General features: G+C 44.1%; 1 protein-coding gene across 3 annotated transcripts in view; it reads right to left on the reverse strand.

Annotated features, from left to right (window-relative positions):
* The window catches only part of LOC119649195 (CD151 antigen-like), a 119,808-nt gene that overhangs the window by 77,123 nt on the left and 21,202 nt on the right, over positions 1-21,483 (reverse strand). The window lies entirely within an intron of this gene.

The following is a 21,483-nucleotide window of genomic DNA, read 5'->3' on the forward strand; positions in this document are numbered from 1 at the left end:
GTGTTGTGGCGGAGTGACCTAATTTCTTGAATGCACCCCGAGGACTCCAAAAAGCACATATGGCCACGACATTCAGTTATTTTTCTGCCCCTATTCATCGGTACCGCGAATCTTGTTCATTACAACGTTGTAGGCAGGGGCCACGAGTCTGTATTTCCTTCGGGCATAGGTGTCTTTAATAACCCCGCTTATGTTCTCGTATGGTCTTTTTGAGATGGGATATTTTTTCTCCACTCCCAATGTTCTAGTTTCTCTCGTTCCGTCTCCTTGCTCGCATGATGACCGCAACAGCGAGAGATACTGCTTTCACCAACATTATGGTTTCCTAGTATGGTGGAAATACCATCAGGGCATTGTAGAATCACATGGCTCAGTTAACCGCTGACATGCCTGATTTATCTTGTCCAGAGTCGCTCCCTTCGGGTCGCGAACTCAATTTAAAGACGCCAGCAATGTCTCCTCCGCGAAATCTCCAGGAAACCTGGCAGCTATCCTCGTTTTTCCACTTCTGTTACGCATTTGATTTTCGCCTTTTTCGTTTCTAATATAGAGAAAACTAGCATGGTGGTTAGTGTGAGTGTAGTGTTCACTCATTCACTCTCGCCAACGAGGAACTGAGGGACTGAGGTAAGTCAGTTCGACGATCGAGCCTTACCCTCTACCTCCAAAAGTGGGAAAACTTTCGCTTGTGCAATGTGCAGCTAGGTTTCTAGTATGATCTAACCCCTGGTGTTCGTCAATTGGCTTCTTTTCTCAAAGGCCTACGCGTTGAAATCGATGGCAATAATTTTAAGGCTGTGATCTCTACCAACCTAGCTAGCACTAGGCAGGGCGTAATAGCTGTAGATATGGGCGCCGGTGCCTATTATCCTTACAAAGTGGACTCCCGGGAATGGCATTGGTTTTATATGAACTGTCTTCCGCAGATTCATATCGCAGCGTTTCCAGATGTATCTTTCACCCACTCAGCACTTCCATCTAGCTGGCCTATCCCTAAGCATGCCCATCGATCCGCATACTTGACAGAAGGAGGTCGTTTTGTTCTTCTTTAATACGGCGAATATGATTTCGACTCAAACACCAGCCTCACCTGGAGAGCCCTTGATTTGAAGGAGGCTGATGCTCAGATTAACGAGGTTGTGACAAGATTGGAAGTAGCTGCCCTTGGCTCCACGGTTGATGTATCCAAAATATCGTACCTGGGGAAAAAAACTAGCTGAAGCTGATCAACTGAGACGGTACTTCGTTCTCTGCGCATTTGGATGATGTATTCATGCGTCTGACACTCTTTATACAGCGAAGCTAGGGGAGGCTTGATCGAGCGCTCTGGCTTGAGGATGTGTGCACGTTGTGAAACGCGGACGGACAAAATGTCTTGTCATCGGGATGGGCCGCAAAGCCTGAAAATGTTGCTAAAATTTGTCCAGGAATCTCAATGGGGACGCGCTGGTACACCGTATCTGGTGAAAAACTCATTGGGCACTCTATTGAGTGTGCTAAAGAGAAGTTCTAACTATGACGCCTTCAGGCTTTAACAGTACGTGAACCGGAGGTCAAAAAAAAACTGTGGGTAGCAATTCCACCGAAGAGGTGCGTGTGATACACATGAGCGCATCCGTAAATATTCTGTGTCAGCCCTTGATGAGTTCATTTACATGCGGATGGTATGGTGTATGCATTTTTGTTGCTCCTAGACACTGCGCGATATTTAAAAAGAGTGCAGACTCAACCTGTGTTCACTATTCTGCCAAAAAAGTTTGGCAGATCGAGATCTACCCAGAATGGAAAGCTGATGCTACTATCTCGGCTGTCTGGTCCTTGAGTATAACAGCTTTAGGCTATCTAGAAAATCTGTCAGAATGGTAAGACAACACCTGCATTCTTGAACTAGAGGCACGGTGGCGAAGGCTCAATGCACATGTTTACACCTGGTTTTTCTTTTCATACACTGCGATGGATCTTGACACGCTGATAAGCGACCAACGAATAGCCATCTCCCTGATTGTTGGCTAGATGAATTTACCCTTTAAAGCTTTCGATGTTGCTCAGCGGCTAAGATTACGCTGAGTCATACATGACGTTGAAGGTAGTTTTTCGTGGAGGTGATGTTGCTCATAATTCCAACGTTATCCAAGTAGGGGTGCAAGGTTTTGAGTGAAGTGCCTGCTTGCGGTATGTCACCCTTACGTCATTATGCTTCTTGAATGGAGTGAGCGTCTAGATGAGACTGCTTACCAATGGTGAAGATACTTAGATACAATATCGTCGCCTGGAATGCAAATAAAAATTGTACAGAATTGGCTTATGATGCTAAAGCCTTAACGCTCCAGGATATGTGAGAAGAACAACTCCCTACACTATAGTTCCTCCCTATTAACGAGAGCTTTCTTGAGAAAACGCCCATATAATTTCGGCCTTACCTATTTCTTGGAACTTTTTATGAGATTGTTGAGTAGGGTTTGTCCTTCCGCTGCAATTGACAGCTTCCAAAAATCGCCCGAGGTCCCAGGCTAGGCTGGTCTGGGGTAGTGGATGGTGGTCTTTTCTTTGTCAGTTGGAACAAAGTATCCTTCATAATTGAGCTTATATCCTAAAAAGCTGACTCTTTCCATGACGAATCCGTATTTACCCCAGTTGATTTTTAGTTTGTTTTCGAGTAAGATTTTCAATATGACCGCAATATGTCCAAAAGTGTCCTGCGCCTGGCGTTTCAAAATATGTATGCTCCGAACAGGTCACTGGTAGAGTGGATCTGCTTGTCAAATAATTGCGACAGCATGTCTAGGATTCGTGGTGGTGGGTATCTGTCCAGGTCGATTTGGCTATTGAGACTTCTGAAGTCACCTGTGGTGGGAAACTTCTCTGAACTTGCCTTAGCCATGTGGCCTATTCGCTGCAGGCTGGGTAGGTATAGACTTAGTTTAACGTTTCGCGAAAATAGGCTTCGGCCACATTGAGTTTTTTTCCAACGAGTTAGCGTGCCTTTGATAACTTGTGGCCCTATGGTGACCATATGATACTTAACGTTGGCTTTGGAGGTTTCGCCCTTAGCTTGAATAGATAGATGGATGTATTTGTCAATCAACACCTATATTGGCCTCTTGCTATGGTTTTTTTTTGCGGTGGTTTGATCGCGGTGATAGAATATGTTGGTGCTTCCCTGAGTTCGCTAGAGAAGGCATAGAAGATGACCTCGTCGATCAGGATGGCCTGCTTCAAATTTGGAAGCAACCCAATGTGTGTCACAAGTAGGCACTTAAGGTGATGATACTATTTTTGCAAAAGTCAGCCTAGTCCAGAAAATATTCTCTAAAACAATATTTATTTAATTTAAGTTGCCTTGTCCCGGTGATACCGAACGTTGGAAAATTAAATAAATATTATTCTGAAAAGTATCTTCCGGTCCAAGCTCACTTTTGCAAAAATAGCAAGTTATCAATCGCTTCCAGATAACCCAGGTTGTCACCGGTTTCCCGAAGAGCAGGCTGGAGATAGAATGCACGATCTCAAGCCAGTTAGTTACCCTATGTCTAGGATTTTAGAACTGCGCCGTGCTTATACTTTTTAGCCCCAAATTGGAGAGAACATTCTACGCCCCCAAATGTGATCCCTGGATTTTCTAAATGTCAAAAGCCCCATGATTTGATACTGCAAAAACCCAATAATCACTGCAACAAATATAAAAACCATCTGATATTTTCGGTCTAGTTATTTTCTGCACACAAAACTCTGCACTTAAGCGGCAAAGTCATTTGGGGCTAGATAACGTATCTACGTAGCTTTCAACACCACATGGAACATCTATGGCACAAATGGGGGAAAACAAGCGTCACTACTTCCATTATTTTTGCTAATATTTGCTTTATCTAATGGGGCGGTTTTGTGATAAGTTCAATTTTTTTTCCATAAGTTTCGTAAAAGTTTTCGTTTTATGATTAACGACCTGAAAGGTCCCCCTTTTTATGGCAGTTGTAATGGCAAACTGTGATTGAATTTGTGACGGCTTCGACTGATGTCAAGCTCGACATGATTTTCAAGTTCAACCGATAAAGAAGCAACAACTTTTTTAGCCGGTCTACCGGTTTTATTGCTTGTTACGTAGGTGATATGAATTATGTTTGTATTTTGATTATTGCGGGAAAGATAACAGATATGTGTAGTATGTATTAATCGATTTTTCGACACGAGTTTTATCGGTTCATAAGAGATTATGTAAGGTAAGCTTACGTGTATCCGTAAATTGGTATGTGTTCTTTTGCACGGAATCGTTTATTGGAACATGGGAACAGGGTTCAAATTTGAGGCCTGGGAAATGAATTTCATATAGGAGGAGTTTATCTTTCTAAGCGTCATTATGAATTGCAGGATTAGATATTGCAATTCATAATGACGCTTAGGAAGATAAGATAATAAAGATAGAGTCATATGTTCATGATGATTGTTTCCGCTCATTTGCCAATCAAGTGTGAGTTTCCTTGCTGGCGGATCCAATCCTCTTCTTCCTCAGCTGTTGTCTGATTCAGAAGTGAGATCGACTCCTCGATGGAGTAGAGGAGCTGTCAAATCATCATCTAACTTATCCAGCCATCGTTATTTCGGCCGAATTTTCGGCCTTTTACCATCGGCTTCTAAGTTCAAGCTACTCTTGGCAAGTGAGCCCTCGTTAGCGCGAGTAACTTGTTCACACCATCGAAGACGCCTTCCTCGCAATTTCGATCGATGAAATCCCACATCGATCCTCATTTCAGAAGTGATCACGCGTGATACACCACTAGTTCAACCCAGCATCTTTGTCCCCATTACTGCGAGGCGTCGTTCATTTGTCTTTTATAGTCGGTCAGCAATCAGATTCACAGGCTAAGGACACTGCGGTAAATTTTTGATTTGAGACCCTCGTTGATGAATTGATTACATCGAACGCCAGTTGTAGAACGCTATTTCACCCAAGACGTGCTGATTAGTGAAACAATTTCACAATATAGTACATCATTGGCTGATAGCTTTGATCCGGAATATTTAAATGGGTCAATCCTCGGCAAGTCATTACTACTGACAGTAATAGTGAGTGTTGCATTAGGGTAAACCGTCAAAATTTCTGTTTTTTTCTAAATTTTGTCTCAGACCTTGTTGTATGAGACAATTATTCCAGTTTTGGACAATTCTCTCGAGATCAGCTTTGTTATGAGACCCATGGAAAACATCAGGTCGCTGGACGTTTTATGTTTCATGTAATAGTCTTCATAAAAAGATCAAAGAGGAGTGGCAAGAGTGTCCTTCATTGATGACCACTGACAGAGTCCCGAAGCGGTTTTTATATACCTGCTACTAATTACTTTTCGGATCGCGAAGGAGCAATTCCAAATAGTGAACTTGTTTCTATGCCACCAGGGGTTGCAACAGAGCATACCAGATGAGCTTGTGTGACACGGGGTCAAACGCCTTCTCTTGATTTAGAAATACAATGCAAAGAGGGCAATGCTTCAAACGATCCTTCTTTGCTACTGAGATGAAGCAGTCAAAAAAGAAAAACTGAAACTGATATATTTGGTCCGAGAAGCGGTCCTTTGAAAGACTCTGGTTTTTATACGATACATGGGGAACTTTTCCCTAAAAGCATACATAAATGCTTTTCTGAAAGTTGAAAGGGTATTTTAATCGTGACGATGAGATCGGAACCATCGCTGTTTAGTCGAGAAAACGATCTGACCAGCAGATCACCCTTCTTGATTGCCTACTGAGGGGTAAGATCACTCAGTGTTGGTCACTCGGCAGTTAACTGTGAAATTGGCCTTACGCTGTGTAAAGTCCCAAAAAAAGGACCTTTTGTGCCAACTATAGAAGCAGCGAGCTTCGTACTCTTAATATCCTGTACACCATCCGCAGCATTAAGATCATAAAGCAGCTATCGTCAAGAGCGCCCCAAAAGTCGGTAGCATCAGCAGTAGTCTAATGTGACTCTGGCATTAATTATCCTTCCCTTCGCAGGGATTGTCCGAGAAGGGAAACCATGAGGCACCAATAGAATACAAGTAGCGGGATAACTGTAATCTTCAATAAAATACCCTCCAAATGTGGCAGCTGTATACGTACTGCTCAAGTGTCTCCGTCCATACATTACCCCCAGATATTTGATATCCGACATAGAGGCGACCGTATGTCCACCTTAATTGTGTTCTATGGTTTTTTATTAAGACCGCTTCCGTTTTCTCATCCACCGGGGTCAGACCGACTCTTTCCAGCCTGGTCTTTACCACTTTGTCAGTCACCGTCACGTAAACTTCAGCATCCCCTGGTTACTTTGCTATAACAACTACTGCCAGGTCATACAGAAGACCCAGCATCGTGACCTGTGGTACCCCTGCCGTAATGACATACAGTTTGGAGTCATCGTCCTTTTCACACCACTAACTTCTGAGAGGTAATTCTTGACTGAACTCGCCAAAAATATCGAGACACTTCTACATATGTCGCATGCAGCCGGGGTATGTTTAGGGATATGTATATCACGCTCGAGCGCCGCAGAAAACGTGTATCCTTCAAAAGCCATCGGTTTCCACTTGGATAATTGGAAGGAGCTCTTTTCCGAGGTCGATTCGCACTTGACCTCCATCAAGATGACCAGGTGGTCACTGTGAGTATGGTCCTCATTAACTTGTTAAACAACATTTCTGATTAAAGTGGCACTCACATACGTCAGGTCCACTGTAAAACCCTGGCAACTTCCTCTGAAAGTGTTGTAACATATAAGAGGTCCCAACATTCCCAGGTCGGAACATATGCTCCCACATTCGATGTGCAGGGAAGCTCGAACTCCTTTTTCATGGCCTCACGAATCTTCTCGTTCGTGGTAAGTTCATCTTTGCCCTTGTAAATGAGAGTGACCCCCAGTCTGTTAGCACTTATGTCGGCTTCCTGTCCTAAGGGTTTTCTGGTTTGACTCAAGAATTTTTTGGCGGTTCCATTTGGATTCCTTGAATTGAACATTGAACACAGGTCTCAGGAAGAATTCTGGAATGACCTAATGCGGCTAACGTTATTCCCTAAATTGGTAAGGTCTGAGTCTGCCTTCGCCCTGTTGAAAATGCAGCATATGACCCTTCACCTAGTTTGGGGATGATATGCTCCGGCCGTATCCTCCTTTGATTTCTCTTATTACGAGGTGTCACTTTCGTCCATCCTCCTGGTAACTTCCTTATTTTGAATGCGCACCACGTTGTTAATATTCTTCTTCTTTTTCCGGCATTTCTTGACGAACTAGACTCGAAGAGGACTCTATGTTCTTATTACCGCGTAGTGCTATAAAGGTAGCTCCCGATTGATCGCATGTTACATCACTTCAATATCCTCTCGCTACATTCCTTCCAGCGAGGATAGCACCTTCGATCGTGGACGCTTCTGGCCGTATGGGTAGGGTACTGCGGAGAATTGAGCTTTTTCTAAACGGCTCCGTCGATTAAACCAGTTTTATTGCCTCCCGTGCGACTGTAACATTTAATATCACAATAATCGGGGGTCCGACCACTGACGCAATTCGTTCGTTAGATCTCAACGATCGAGACCCCTTGTCTACTCCCAAAACCTGCCGGGACTGGATTTTCAAAGCCTTAACTTTCTCTCCTGCACATAGGTAGGCCCATACACTTACATTTCCGTATACGGACGCCCAGAACGCAGCGTTCCCACAAAGTGGCGCATCTGATGGGAGATTTGAAAACTCTCCCCAGTCGCCATAGTACCTTAGGAAGTAGGTGACGAAAAGTCATGTCTTTTAATAGAATCCACTATTCGTCTAATGAGAGTGATTTCCCTTTGAGTTAAGCATTCAAACAAAATATTCCCTCCTTCTGGCTAAAGGCAACTAAAAGGGATAGAAATTTGTTAATTGCTATGGAAATGTTGAATATGAACAGACTAACCGGAGATGACCATAGCTATCGTATCAGGGCACGAGTTGGTTTTCAGAATACACGTAAGCTCCTCGACAGCGACATCCAGAGTGTTCGCTTACTTTTCAACTTGAGCAAGAGTTTCAGGGCTACAAGCTAATCAGGCTGGGATTAGGCGGGGTCAGATAGTTGGACTTTGCAAAGCACTCATTCCTTTCTTGTGGTCCTATGTTAATTTATTTCAAAAAGCCTAACTCCTAATACGGAGCAGAAGAAGGTCTGCTGGTGGGATCGATTGTCGGCCGCCCCCCCCCCCCCCCCCCTTCAATTTAATACCGACTGTTTTTGCGATCCGTTTTTCAGCATAGGGTGAACTTCCTTGCTCGCAGCTCGCTCGGACCACCATCAAAAGTATCTTTACCTCTGGTGCGGATGATATTGTTGGGCATTTTTCAAAAGAATATTACAAGACCTGGATAAGCGCAGAAACGTTAAATGTGAACATGGATCGATGAACATAAGGAGCTTCTATAAATGGCTGCGAGCATAAGAGGGCGCGGCCAGTGGAAGCTCCGTTGCTGAGGTAAAGTACGAGCAGTGCAACATAGCTTACAGCTTCAGCTTGATAAAATGAACTTCATCATTGCGTTGTGTAAGGAAAGCAGAAAATTTCGCTACCGAATATCGTATTACGAAAGAACTCGCAGCATCCTTGATGGTGAGCACCTGAAGGAGTGGAAAGAGCAGTTCGTCCCGATTTTGAATACCTTGACACTCCACCTGCGGAACTTTTGCGTGCAGCCTCTGTTGTTCCTTCCACGATAAATTCTTTCCCACCGAGTAGAAAAAGGGGATGGTCGATAAAATTTCGAAGGATACTATATTGCTGACTGCAGAGGTATTTGCGTGCTACTACTGTAGCGAAGATACTAGCTAGAATAATCCTTGCACGTATTAAAGAATAAATTAGAAGCTTGACTAATGAGACCAGCGTGGTTTCCGCAATGGTACCTCCGGTACCGGCCACGTTAAGACGCTAGGGATTATTCGAGTAGTGTGAGGAGACCTCCGCTTCCTCTGCATCTCTTCAGAAGGCAAGTCAGGATATCGGCAGCGGTTTGTAAAAGTTACGTCACTGATTTACTAAAAGGGCGTCGAGTATAGAAGCAATAGGAGTAGAAACAACAAGACTCAGGACCTACATCTGCAGCCTCTTAACAATGAATTATAAACACTTTGCCATAAAGCTGTGTCAATATATCCTATCACTTATCTAGAGTTCTGATCCTTGCAGTAAGGATCTTCATTTTCCGCTCGGCTTCACCGTTCTTCTGAGTATTCCTACGTTTTCTCCCCCAGAATGCTGACTGGAGTAACTGTGGAATTTGGTTAACTCAAAGCTTCAATGCATGGGCGTCTATGTGTAGATAGTTATGGAGGTTAGTTCCTTGAACATTATCAGGAAGAGCTTTTGTTTTTACATTCATATCCGCTAACTATTACCCACGGTACATCCAAGATACTTCTACCGTTCCAATATTACAGAACAGATCATCTTTTCCCATATCAAATCGCTGAAACATTTCACACTCAGTTCTTTCCATTTCTGTGTTTCCGCCATACCAAATTGGCAGAATACCAGCCTCCAGTGATAACATTGCATCGATCGAAGTCATTGTTGTGCCCATTCATCTCGGTATTCCCGATACAACTTTGTAAATGGTCTTCCATTACCCAATCGCATCTTCATCATCATCATCTCTCCGCATTTATGGTAATTCAATCTTACGGCATGGCACCGATTAAGTAGCACATTGGCCTCCTGAACGGTTAAGCATTCACGACAGGCCGCAGAAAGCACAAAGGAAACGTTTAGATTGTGCGGACGCGGCGGTAACAAGACATACCAGCAAACAGGCAACATATCGGGCGGTCCAACGGTCCTCTGGTGTCTTAATAATTGTGTAAATGCAAAAGATAGTTGACATTCCATTCTAGTCTTTTAATGGCAAATATATCTCATCTCAGGTTACCACTTGCCTTTAATACCAAACAGGCAGTTACCCAGTCAACTGATGTACCTCGACCACTACTCAGAGTAGGTATATTAGTGTCACATGTCCCTCCTGCATGCTGTTGTGCGTATTTCAGTGAAAGTTACCCACGCATGGACGTGGTGTGTCTATCAAGGCTTCATAATGATAATAGTAATAACACTGAAGTGAGGTTGCGACCAGATCTTGGCATATGGAAACCAGGCGTGTGAACGCTAACTATCCGCTAAAATCTAGGCCTTAATACCAATTTTAGCGTAACGTTAATGTCTAGCGGTAAGTATCTGATGTTAACAGGTTTAACCTTAGAATGGTTGGATGAAGGAGAGCTCGGACTGGATCATAAATCACAGAGCGGTAGGAACGGTGCATCTAACATTGGACTATTTATGGGGCTGTCTTCGGAAAGTTTATATATCGATGGTGCCATACTTCTGAGATGAGAGAGGGAGAGATACTCTGGAGAACCTACTTCTAAGATGTGCCTACTTGTCTTAAGGAAGCCTTAAAGGATGCAGGACGATAGACTGTCCCTACAAATTGCAGAACTCGCCAACAATGGCAGGGTCCTTAGAGTTGGTCCTGAGATAGACCAAAGGGACTCAGCAAAGACGTAAGGGCAGACCAAAGGTCTCGATTAGGTCCTTTTGACAAAGTTTCTGAATTATAGATTCACTCTGTGTACTCTACGATCAAAGAGTCACTCCAGGCTACAATTAACTCCTTATTCCACTTGCGTTGACGACTTGACAGACAAATTTGGTCCGATGCCATTACCTAACGATAACATCTACTTAACAGTCCATTGTGCCATTGCATGCATGTCGACTGCAGTTACTCATAATAATTATTATCACTGAAATGCTAGACGACTCTGGTCTCAGTGAAAAAGGCGCAACAAACCAACTAAGATACTTTCTTGAGAAGGAGAAACAAATAGGCGCACGGCAAACAAATCAAGGTAACGACAACTTTCTTTAACGAGTCCGATGCATTGATGCGATTAAGGCAAAAGCTTACATGAAACATGAACAAGAATCCATTAATGGAGTCTCAACGGCTCGACAACATGTTGTCGGTTTGTTTGTTGTTGCTGTTCTGTTGATTAAATCCTTTTAGTTGAAATATACCAGCCGTTAAGGTACATAGAGGCAAGTCAACGTGGTACTTCGGTGGATGTGAGGTTTACCCAGAAACACGAGATTTAAATCGTTAATTTGTTCGATCAGTTGATTCCGCAATAAGATTTGGTCTGGTCTTAAGAACATTGAGACGTTGTGTTAAATGGCGGTGATTGGGGTTGGCGTTGACTGCTAGAGGAGATAAAGAAAAGCCGTCATGTAGGTGATAATCGGCTGTGGAGCCACGTAATTAACTAGGTAGACTGCTTGGTACTGGTCCACCAGATGAATGAACCACTTTTACTCGAACGGGGTTTGAGTGATATTAAAGATTATGACACTTTTGAATATTCAATCTTATGAATTTAGATTAGAAGTACATGAAAACGTTTAATTGGAGTAGAAAAAAAGTTGAAATTTAATTACAGCAGGTCCAGGCTGCTAGGGACTAAAGGTGCCATTGCGTAAGTCCAAACCTGAACCATTTCCGTACAGGAGTCAGCACCGCAATACTGGTCCCACATCTCAGCATCTCCGCAACAAAATGAATCCTCTCAATACCTTTGAATCCTTCGCTTTTACCATTGCCTCAATCGAAACCACCTCCATTGTCCCAAGCCCGCCTTTAATCCGAACAGGCTATCTACCAGCAAGTCCTTTTACGTGGACCAAACTCGACCAACTCTCAAATTGTGGTCCGTGATTTTAGGGGCGACTTAAATATCAGATACACCTAATGGTCGCAGACTGCATGCCTCGCTGCCCGGAATATTTCAAATTTTTGCCGGGGACTCCCTACCTAGTATGTAAGGGACAGCCATTCATACCTCGACCATTTCCTCATAACTAGAAGCATCAATTTAATTCCGAATCTAAACATTATCCTATTCCTTGAAGCCGCCCTCGCATCAGGGATCACGAGGTCATCATCCCTGACATCCAACTCCCAGATCAAACCATTCACTCATCGTTTCTCATAGCCCCGGATTTTGAGATCGCTGCCCAAAAACCAACCTCTGAAAAACTTTTTCAGCACCAACTCCCACAGAACCAGAAAGTTTCTAACAAGGCAATTGTACGTACGGTTCATCAGTAAATTGAAGCAATTTAGAAGGTATATATGTGATGAATTCATGTCAACCCACTCCCTCAACTTTCTGGAACGACATCCTGCAAGACATCCACTACACGGAAACATACAGGAAGCTCAGGCAAATATCCCCGCGAGTTGGTAAACTCCTGCCAACCTCAAATCCTTCCAAAATGGTCACAATGACAGAAAGAAAGACGACAACGATTTGAAAACTTGTGGCGACACATCGGAGGCAAGAACTACCATTGCCGATGGTAAAGTCACCTCTTCAGATGGACTGAACTGCCGCCGGCACGCGCGCATCCTCCGTTCTTCTTTCTCCGCTTCGGTCGTCTGGTTCCGCTCCGGTGTCCCACCCCCGCTTCACTCCCTAGCGCCACATGTCTCGGAAAGACAAACCTGCGGGAGGCGCGACCCCTCTGTGGCAGTGGTCGCAATCAGGGTGCCCTCAATCTTCTCAAAGGTGTATCTCCTATCACCCCAGAAACTAACTGTCCCAAAAAACAGTTCGAACATCTGATGGAACAGGGTATTTTCATACCCTGGTCCCCTTCCCTAAGTCAAACGGCGAATGGAGGCCTTGCGGAGATTACAGTCGTCTAGATTAAAACAATGCCCGACCCTATTCCACTCATCTATGATTTTGCGCATTCACTGATAAACTGTTGTGTTTTATGACCGCCTTGGATCTGGCCAAGGCGAATCATCAAATCCCTATTGCTCCCTAGTGCATACCGAAAATGGCTACCTGCAAACCTTTCGGACTCTTCGGGTTCACCAGGATGCCATTTAAGGTTGAGGTCAGGCTGTTCACTGTGTTCACGGACGACAACCCCTTACTTTCGCGATTAAACAAAAGCCCAAGAAAGCGTCTCCTCGCCAACTTCGGCAACTAAACTTCATCAGCCAGTTTACTTCGGACATCCAAGACGTATCAGGAAAAGACAACTACTGCGATTTATTATATGACAATCCCCCAAAAGACGACACAGAGCTTCAGAACCTTCAGAGTTTCCTATCTTCCAGTTCGAATTCCTACTTACTTTGCGAGACCTAAGACAAGGGATCTAAGCCATTTATTCCGGCCGATTTTTGGAAGGTAGTATTCCATACAGTACACTACCTTGCCCAACCAAGCATCAGGATTACAAACCAGTCATTGCAAAATACTTCTGGCCGTCCATGAACAAGGAAGTAAACCATTAGGCCAGACAGTACCTCGGTTGCCAGAAGTGTAAGATCAACAAGCACGAACAAAAAAGGAAGTAAGCATATTACCTCGTTCGACCAAGCGTTTCCACACTATCCACCTCGACACCTTTGCGAGAATCGCACGAATACAAGTATTGCCTCACAATCATCGACAGGTTTACGCGGTGGCCTGAAGAAATACCTCTGAATGACATTACGGCACAATCATGTGCCAAGGTCCTCTGTCGAGAATGGATCCCGCGCTTTGATGTACCAGTTGTAATCATCACTGACCATGGAACGCAGTTTGAGTCTATTCTTTTATCGGAGTTAGGCAAGTTCCTGGGTTTTAAACGTCACAAGACAATTACACACCATCCGCAATCCAGTGGGATACTAAAACTTTGGCACCGGACACTAAAGGCCACCTTAATGGCTACACTCGGTTGCCTAACGTTGTCCTCTTGCTGCTGTGAAAGAATGTCGGCAGCGACATAATCTTTGCAGCTGGCGATATACCGACTATCGTCTAGCCTATGGATCACCTTATGTGGTTCTGTATATGGAGGAGTTAATGGCGGTTTGACAGCTGCAGGTGCGCAGATTTCGATGCAGGAGGATCTTCAATTTAATGTGGTGTCCTGTGGGTCTTGGTTGTAGGACACGAAAGGGGCTTCGCAGATGGTCTAGAAAAGAAACGGGCGAAGTCGGCAAGTCCTGTGAACCGAAAAATCCTCTTAGCACTCTTATGCAGGTTCTCAGCAAGAGTTCTGACGGAGAAGCTTTGATGTCCTCTTTGTACGCAGTTCTGAGTCCCAATAGGACGGTTATCTAAAATGCGCTTTAGTTCCCCCATGACTTCCTCAGATGCCCGAATACCTTTTCTACTGTTCTGCGCCAAATGTCCTTGGGGCTACCCATTTGGGAAAGAAGATTCCACTGTAAGGCGTACCCAGTATGCAATTTCCAGTCCCTTAATGTGTAACGTATCCACTGCCACTCCGTTTTGGACTTCAAAGTCGATACAGTACGTGACATTTTGCGCCATCATATGCACTTTGACAATTGCTACTAGTTTTCCGCAAGTCCCTCCTGCGTAATGCAGGCTAGTAGAGCTGTAGGTGCAGCAATAAATAAGTGTGCGGGGCATCGGAGAAGAGCTTCCAAGCACTAATAAAGCCAATGACTAGCACCAAAATAGCCTAGGTAAATCCACCACCAAACTATACAAAAGTATCATCTACAATAATCGCAAGGACAAGTTCCAAGGATAACATTGGAATAGTGGTGGCTCACGAAGCATGGAGAAGGAGAAGCATGCAGATATTTTGGTACTCATCATGTGGAAAACCAAAAGGTTGCATCACTCTCAAGTGACACTTAAAACATAGCTGTCTTTTAGAGTTTCTAACCGGAGACCTTATGGCTGTCTAAGTCTTTCTGCAAGCCGGAGAAACAATCGGGATGGTGACATCGGGACACTTCCTAGGAAACGACACCCAGACCCCAAAGGAGCGAAGTTCTGGAGTGAGTATCTACTTCGATTCATTTTTAGTAATAAGTTCGAAATATATAACGACAGCGGAAGCGGATAGAATAATAAGGAATCCCAAGAGAACAAATTATATTATCCTATAGGAAGCACGGGAGTGACAACATAGCTCGTCTACAGATGAGGGGTGACTTCAGGAGCTTAATAGAGTTGGAAATTGAGGTGGAAGACTTCAATAGAGTCGTCATTGACGCATACGAGGCCAACTGTTGGACTAAGATGAATCAGTAAGGCACATACCCCCGTGGAACTGGAGCCTAGCCAGGCTGAGAACTCCTCTACACAGGTCGTTACTGTAAGCTTGCATGGAGACCTCTTTCCCTTAAACCACCAACCACCATGCATATGTCCAGACGAACTTTCGAACCCAGTGCTCCTGTGGTGAATAATTTGGTCACCAGAGAATCGAATACCACACATCATTTAGAAAGGGAATGATGGCCTGAAAAGAGATCACGGATCGACGAAGATGGCATCCACACCCACCGCTTTTGTTCACAGGGGATGAATACAGTTGATACTCAAGGACCAGGAAATGGGCCTATTCAGGAGAAGTTCGTCAATTCGAAAATTCCCTTCTCACGCCAAAAATTTGGCAGAAAATAAGGTTCAGGAAAGCTAAACGGATACTCTCGAAAGTGAGGGCCATTGGGAGAAGGAGATCAGCAAAGAAAATTCGAGTAGAAGTTGTCGATTGGAAATGGATGGGTTTTCTAAGGCCTAAGAAAACAGAGTTCATTAAAAAGGTACATCAAACGTCCAAACAAAGGGTATATTACCAAGGAATGTTGTGTCAAGGATAGGAAAGACGAAGCAACAGGCATATTGCCAGAAATAACAAATAATCAGAGCCTAGAACGACATTAACAGCGTTGAGAATCAATCATTGCAGGGGCGTTCAAGATTTGCTTGCACAGACCATTAACGAATCCGAATTGGAAATTATCACCATTAGTGAACCATATAGAAACCCTGATAGTGGTATATGGATTACAGATTCAACTAGTGGGGCGGCAACATGGTCGCGTGATTGCTTAGCCCCACAAAATTGTCTGAATCAACTGGTTTTTGGCGTGGTGTTAGCGAAGGTAAGTGATACAGTTGCTCATACTATCAACAATTGAAGCCATGCTAGACAACCTTGGCCCCGTCCGTAAGGGGACTAAGCCTAAAGGTGATTGCCGATGACTTTAACGCTAAGATCTTTGAATGGGGAAGCAGATAAACTAACTCAAGGCGCTGTAGTTCATTGGAAGCTTGGTTTGTCTCCAAAAGCAATGGATGAGCAAGCATCCACAGGGGTGTGATTAGACCAGCCTTATAAGGCACAGGGAGAACTCTCCATATAGCGCAATCCATTCCAAGGCTTGTGACACGTCCATGACGAGGAGAGGTACATTCTCCAGCAAAAGACTTAACTACTGATGGAATGGTAAATTGGTTAACCTTCGATCCGCTTGTCTATAAGCCAGAGGAGTAGCTCAGAGGTATTTACTTATGACTGATCAGGAGTGGAATATACTCGTTTCTAAGGAAGCCTACAGAAAACTTGATACCTAGGCAGACGAGGTGACTAGCTTTTACAGAGGGAGAGGAGGACGCACGGTTGTGGAGTGGAGACTCCCAATTCCTCACTGGGCATGGGGATACTGCCAGTGCCTCTGCAAGTTTAAACTGGATAGTCCAACTGATTGATGAAACTACGATGGACTCCGTTGAGACCTTCAGCACCGTATTTTTCCACTGTTCAGGATTTGCGGGTGAGGACTTTCTTCTAGTTCCCGTCCTGGAGGAAACTCTAGGGAAAATTCTAAAACCGGAATATCCGGTACAGGAAGTGGCTCTGCTACGAAGCCTCACCGGAGGTTATCTGGTACCATGGGAACCGGGATGGCCCTCTGAGAGCATATGCTTCAGGAGAATTCCTGGAGGATGTGTTCTCGGCCCGGTTATTTGCGGTTGGCCCCCATAGTGGGAGTTTCATGGTGGTTGTGGTTATGCCTACATCGCGGGCAGAGCTCCTCGGAACTCGAGCATGGAGTTGCGCTGTACAACTCAGGTGCCGTACTCCTTAGTTGCGGCAGAGGTGTTAGATAGGCCTCGCATCCACTGGTATGAATGCTGAGTCTGCACTCAGTATAAACCAGGACCGACCCCCCAGGACTTTCATGTCCCTTGGAATCATCATAGGCTATCACATCACGGGGTGGAGTTTTTGGATGATTTTAACGAGGAAAAGAGGTGAGGGCAAAAATTATATTTAGGGATTCCCCGAATTATAAAACTTTGATGAAATTTCCAATGAAGGGCAAAAGTGAACCCAGTGAAAAGAATTAACAATATCAATCAGTTCCCTTATCAGGATTGAATCTTATCATAAATTCTGCCACACAATGAAGTACGAGAACACACGTTTTGCGCTGAAGTCATTGCTATTTTAGTAGAGTTTGCTGCATAAACGGAAACATCGTTTCATATGACAAACCCAATCATGTAACTGCCACATGTCAGAGTCGGTTACGCGACAAAAATCGTTTGATACAACATTTGTATTCCTTGCTATTGTTATGGTTGTTACTTTTATCGCTTAGAAATAGAGTTGTGCCCAAGCGTATACTTCTAATGAAGTTGAAATGAGTCTCGGGGAAAAAAACACGAAACAAAACAGCAAACAACGGAGACTTGCTGCCCATCAATATCAACATTTCCTTCTAATATTTATGTCAGTCATGCTTTGAACTAATTAGAAATACAATATGGCCTGCAATTGCACTCGAAAAGAGTAATAATAATGTTTGTTGTATCAAATATTGTAGAAAAATGGGCACGTAACGAATATGGGCTCTGGTCATTGTTTTGTGATGAAAAAATTTAATGAGGCACGGAACGGAAAAAATGGTTCCTTGCATCCGGATAGGAAAAAGATCCGCTCCGAGTCCGGGGTTCTTTGGAGGCCCGGAGTAGAGGATAATATGAGGACCCATATAATTTTTACCTCAGGTCCGAGTAATTTTGATCCCAAGACGGGATTTCTTCTTTGTAGCCCTTGAATATAGGTCCTCCAAAAAGGTTCAGGGCATATAAGTAACATATCCTAGCCAGTAGCTGGCTAGGTTTTCACTTTCAGGCTTGGATACCCTGCCTTTTCTTTCCTCTTCAAATTTGAAGACACCTATCAATTTGGTGGCCCTTGAAGGAATGACGAGTCCTTCTTTCCAGTAGAAGTTTACTTCAACTTTGCTACCAAGTTGACATAATGTTAACAACCTATTGATATTGGTGTTGTTAAGCTCTAGTTTGTCAACAAGTGAAAAATCAACAAAGATTTTTTTCACTGTTTCCCCCACAAATTTCCTGAAAAGCTATATTCTCGGAGTTAATTTTCACGTTAGCTTACTGCACGCTCAGTATCAAATTAAAGTGAAAGTGTTCTAACTCTCTGTAAATTATTGGAATATCAACCTAGAGTTTCGCTCCACTCAAATTTATTTTGCATACTTGAAATCATCGACTGCATACTCTAATTAACCGAATTCAATAAGTGGTCACCAAGGTTAGGCGTTGTTGGGAACGGGTAGTACTTAGATGGGGGACCACATGTCAGTTTGATTTTCTTCACATTTGAAACAACTGCAAAGCATATTCATAACTACTACAAAGCGTTTTAGAATAAGTATAAAAAGACTCGAAACATTATCAGTATCACCTTAAAGCGAATAGCCTGACATAATGAAGGCTTACATATGGTGCGTTTCATAGCTAAAGGACCTCTTCCGGAAGGAGAAAAAGACATGAAGCTAAAGGATCGCACAAATACGACGGATACCTCAGAAAAAACGAACGATCTTACCCTCTCGAAATGCTTCTCCCACTTTCACACTATTCCTGATCCTGAAAAAATAGTCCACAACCTGTACGGAAAAGGAAGAGGGGAGCGTCACTACAGTCTGTTCTTACCAGCGTGATTGAAAATTTTAGTAATGTTGGTTGGATGCAGAAGATCTAAATAAAGTAAGTTAGTGAAACTTTGCGTTAAACCTGTGTGTATACATTTGTATAAGGTAGGGGATAGGCACAGCTTTTGAGCATTCAGATCGTTTTAGTCCATTGCATTCGACCGGAAATGGAGGAGTCTTCTGCTTTAGGTCATGGATGGGCAAGCAATGAAGCTGAAGCTGTGATATATTGAGCATATGTGAAAACGTTAAACCGGCAGTCCTACCCACTGTGATTTGGTTGAAGTCATCAAGTTGCCCAATTTCAGTGCATGATCTTTCCCCGTTTGTACCGTTTGACGTTGATGAATGATGCCTCTAAACCCCTGTTGAGCATCCGATTTTTTTAAAACAGTGAATTGACCGAGTTATTTAAGCGTCAGCCTTTCGATCTGATTTCCCTAGATTCGAATCGCGCTTGGTCATGCATATTTAAGTTTGAAATTCTCTCACGCTCCAGAGGTTGGTGCTCAGCGCATCAATCAACGAAACATCTCGATGAAGTCTGAATCGCCTGGTTAGCGTTTATTTGGGCGACAAACCTGGCAAAAAGATGGTATGGTCACGCAATTCGTGCAAACGAGAATTCACTTGCAAAGATTGGTCTGAACATCGAAGTCGATGGTAAACGGCCAAAAGGCAGACCTAAGCAACGGTGGCTTGAAAGCCTCGAGATTGCACCCAGATCAGGCATTCGATAGAGCCAAATGGCGTAGCCGATCACGACGAGTCGACCCCGCTTGTGAACGGGACAAAGGCTGAAGAAAAAGAAGAAGAAACGAGTTGATCGGTTGCCAAGCACTATCCTAGTTTGTGACCAAGAGGGCAGAGCTATTCCGAAAAGCTAAAAAAATAAAACGGCTAAATTAACCGTGAAGGTACGCCCCCAAATACGGAAGCTCCATTGAGGGACACGTGTTTGCACAGCTCTATGCTAGCTAATCTTCGCAATGTGGGGGGCCCTTTTGGACATTTCAGTATCCCATCTGGAACTTGAAAAACAAACGAGAAATATTGCGGGCACCTAGTGGAAAAAATACCGCTTCGATTTCGCGCATGAAGCCGGAAAACTCGAGACTTCAGTGCCACGATCAAGAGGGAAAGTTCACGACGGATCGCTTTCTCAAGCAATGTATCTACAACTTCAGATCTTTAGAATGAGCGGCTTTAGGACTTCCCGCCCTTTTTGGGCATCACCATGAAAATTAAGGATGCACCTAAATTTTTGTAAGCCCTGCAGAAGTTAGGGAGGAGAAGGGAAAAAGGAAACTGTTATATTTAATAAAAATCTAAAACTGAAATGTAAACCTAAACTAAATAATAAATTTTGACGAAAAAAGAGCTAAAAATAAAAAAGGAAATAACTCCTAAGCCCGGTTGTGAAAGGAGGAGGGATAGATAGTTTCAGTCTGAATGGCTGTACGCCACCGCAGCGTCTCAGGGGGTAGGTGAGAAAAGTGCAAGAACTTTGCAGTCCTGCAGATTACTCACTGAGGAAGCTATCCCCACACCTGGCAGTTAGGTATAAAAGGTAAATCATTTTATGGGAAGAAGAACGAATTTAAGGTCCAGTATGCATAACCGGCGGGAGTCGTCTGACTAGGTGACTGGGTCGGGCCCACGAAATGGACCGCAAGGCGTTGAAACTGCGAGTCGTGGGGCCGTTCGACGTCTAGGCGCCACGACGACCAGGACCATTGCTCCGCCTGCTGCAGCTGTTTCGCGACAACTTGTGGCAACCACTTCAGCAGGTTCGCATAGGCAGCGGATGAAGTGGGCTAAAGAAATGAATCCTTGTTGCACCAGAGATTCGTCGAGCATTTCCCGCGATTCGCGCACGTGATTGTGCAGCAAGTCGTAGATAAGTACCTCTTTATAACTCGCAACGACACAATCCTGGCCACCATTAGATAGCGTATTCGACTTGAGGTCACCGCGGAAACTGGTGACCGAGAGTCGATGGGGGCGGAGGCGGCGGTATCAACAACACCACGCTGCATTGCAGGCAATAGTCTCAGTACTCGCCGAGGCACTCTTCTCCACTGTCCAGCTGAGGTTCGGGACCAGTTCCGAAGAGCGTGTATAGAATTCTCGGATATGGATCCTTTGCATAGACCAGGTATTCCCAGGCTCCATGCATCTCCAGTAACTCCGGGAGTTCTATCTCAAATCAATGATAAGATTTTATCTCGACTGTGTGCTGATATCTCGCTGCTGCAACTGCAATCACTTGTGGATTGTGGTGCAGTTGCGGCTATCAGATTGCACGGTCAGAAGATTTGTTTTCGCGTTATTAGTTTCAGCGAGCAAAGACATCCACTATGGAAAATTCGTCTGGAACGTGTCGGCGGGACTTACTAAGGCAAGACATTGCTAGACTGATTCAGATCAGCACTGGCAATGTCAGCAGACGGGTGAGAAATAGAGTCCAGAGGGTTTGCAAGAATTATGCCATGGTCAGCGAGACACCCATAGTTGAAATTCTGGACACACTAAAGCAGAACATTTTTGTCCTATGCAGTCGGTTACGACGGTGTGGCGAAAGTTACTCCAGGCGTGTCCAGAATGCAGCTTACGCCAAGAACCAGCGG

This window comes from Hermetia illucens, chromosome 2, assembly GCF_905115235.1.
Source record: "Hermetia illucens chromosome 2, iHerIll2.2.curated.20191125, whole genome shotgun sequence".
Taxonomy (NCBI): domain Eukaryota; kingdom Metazoa; phylum Arthropoda; class Insecta; order Diptera; family Stratiomyidae; genus Hermetia; species Hermetia illucens.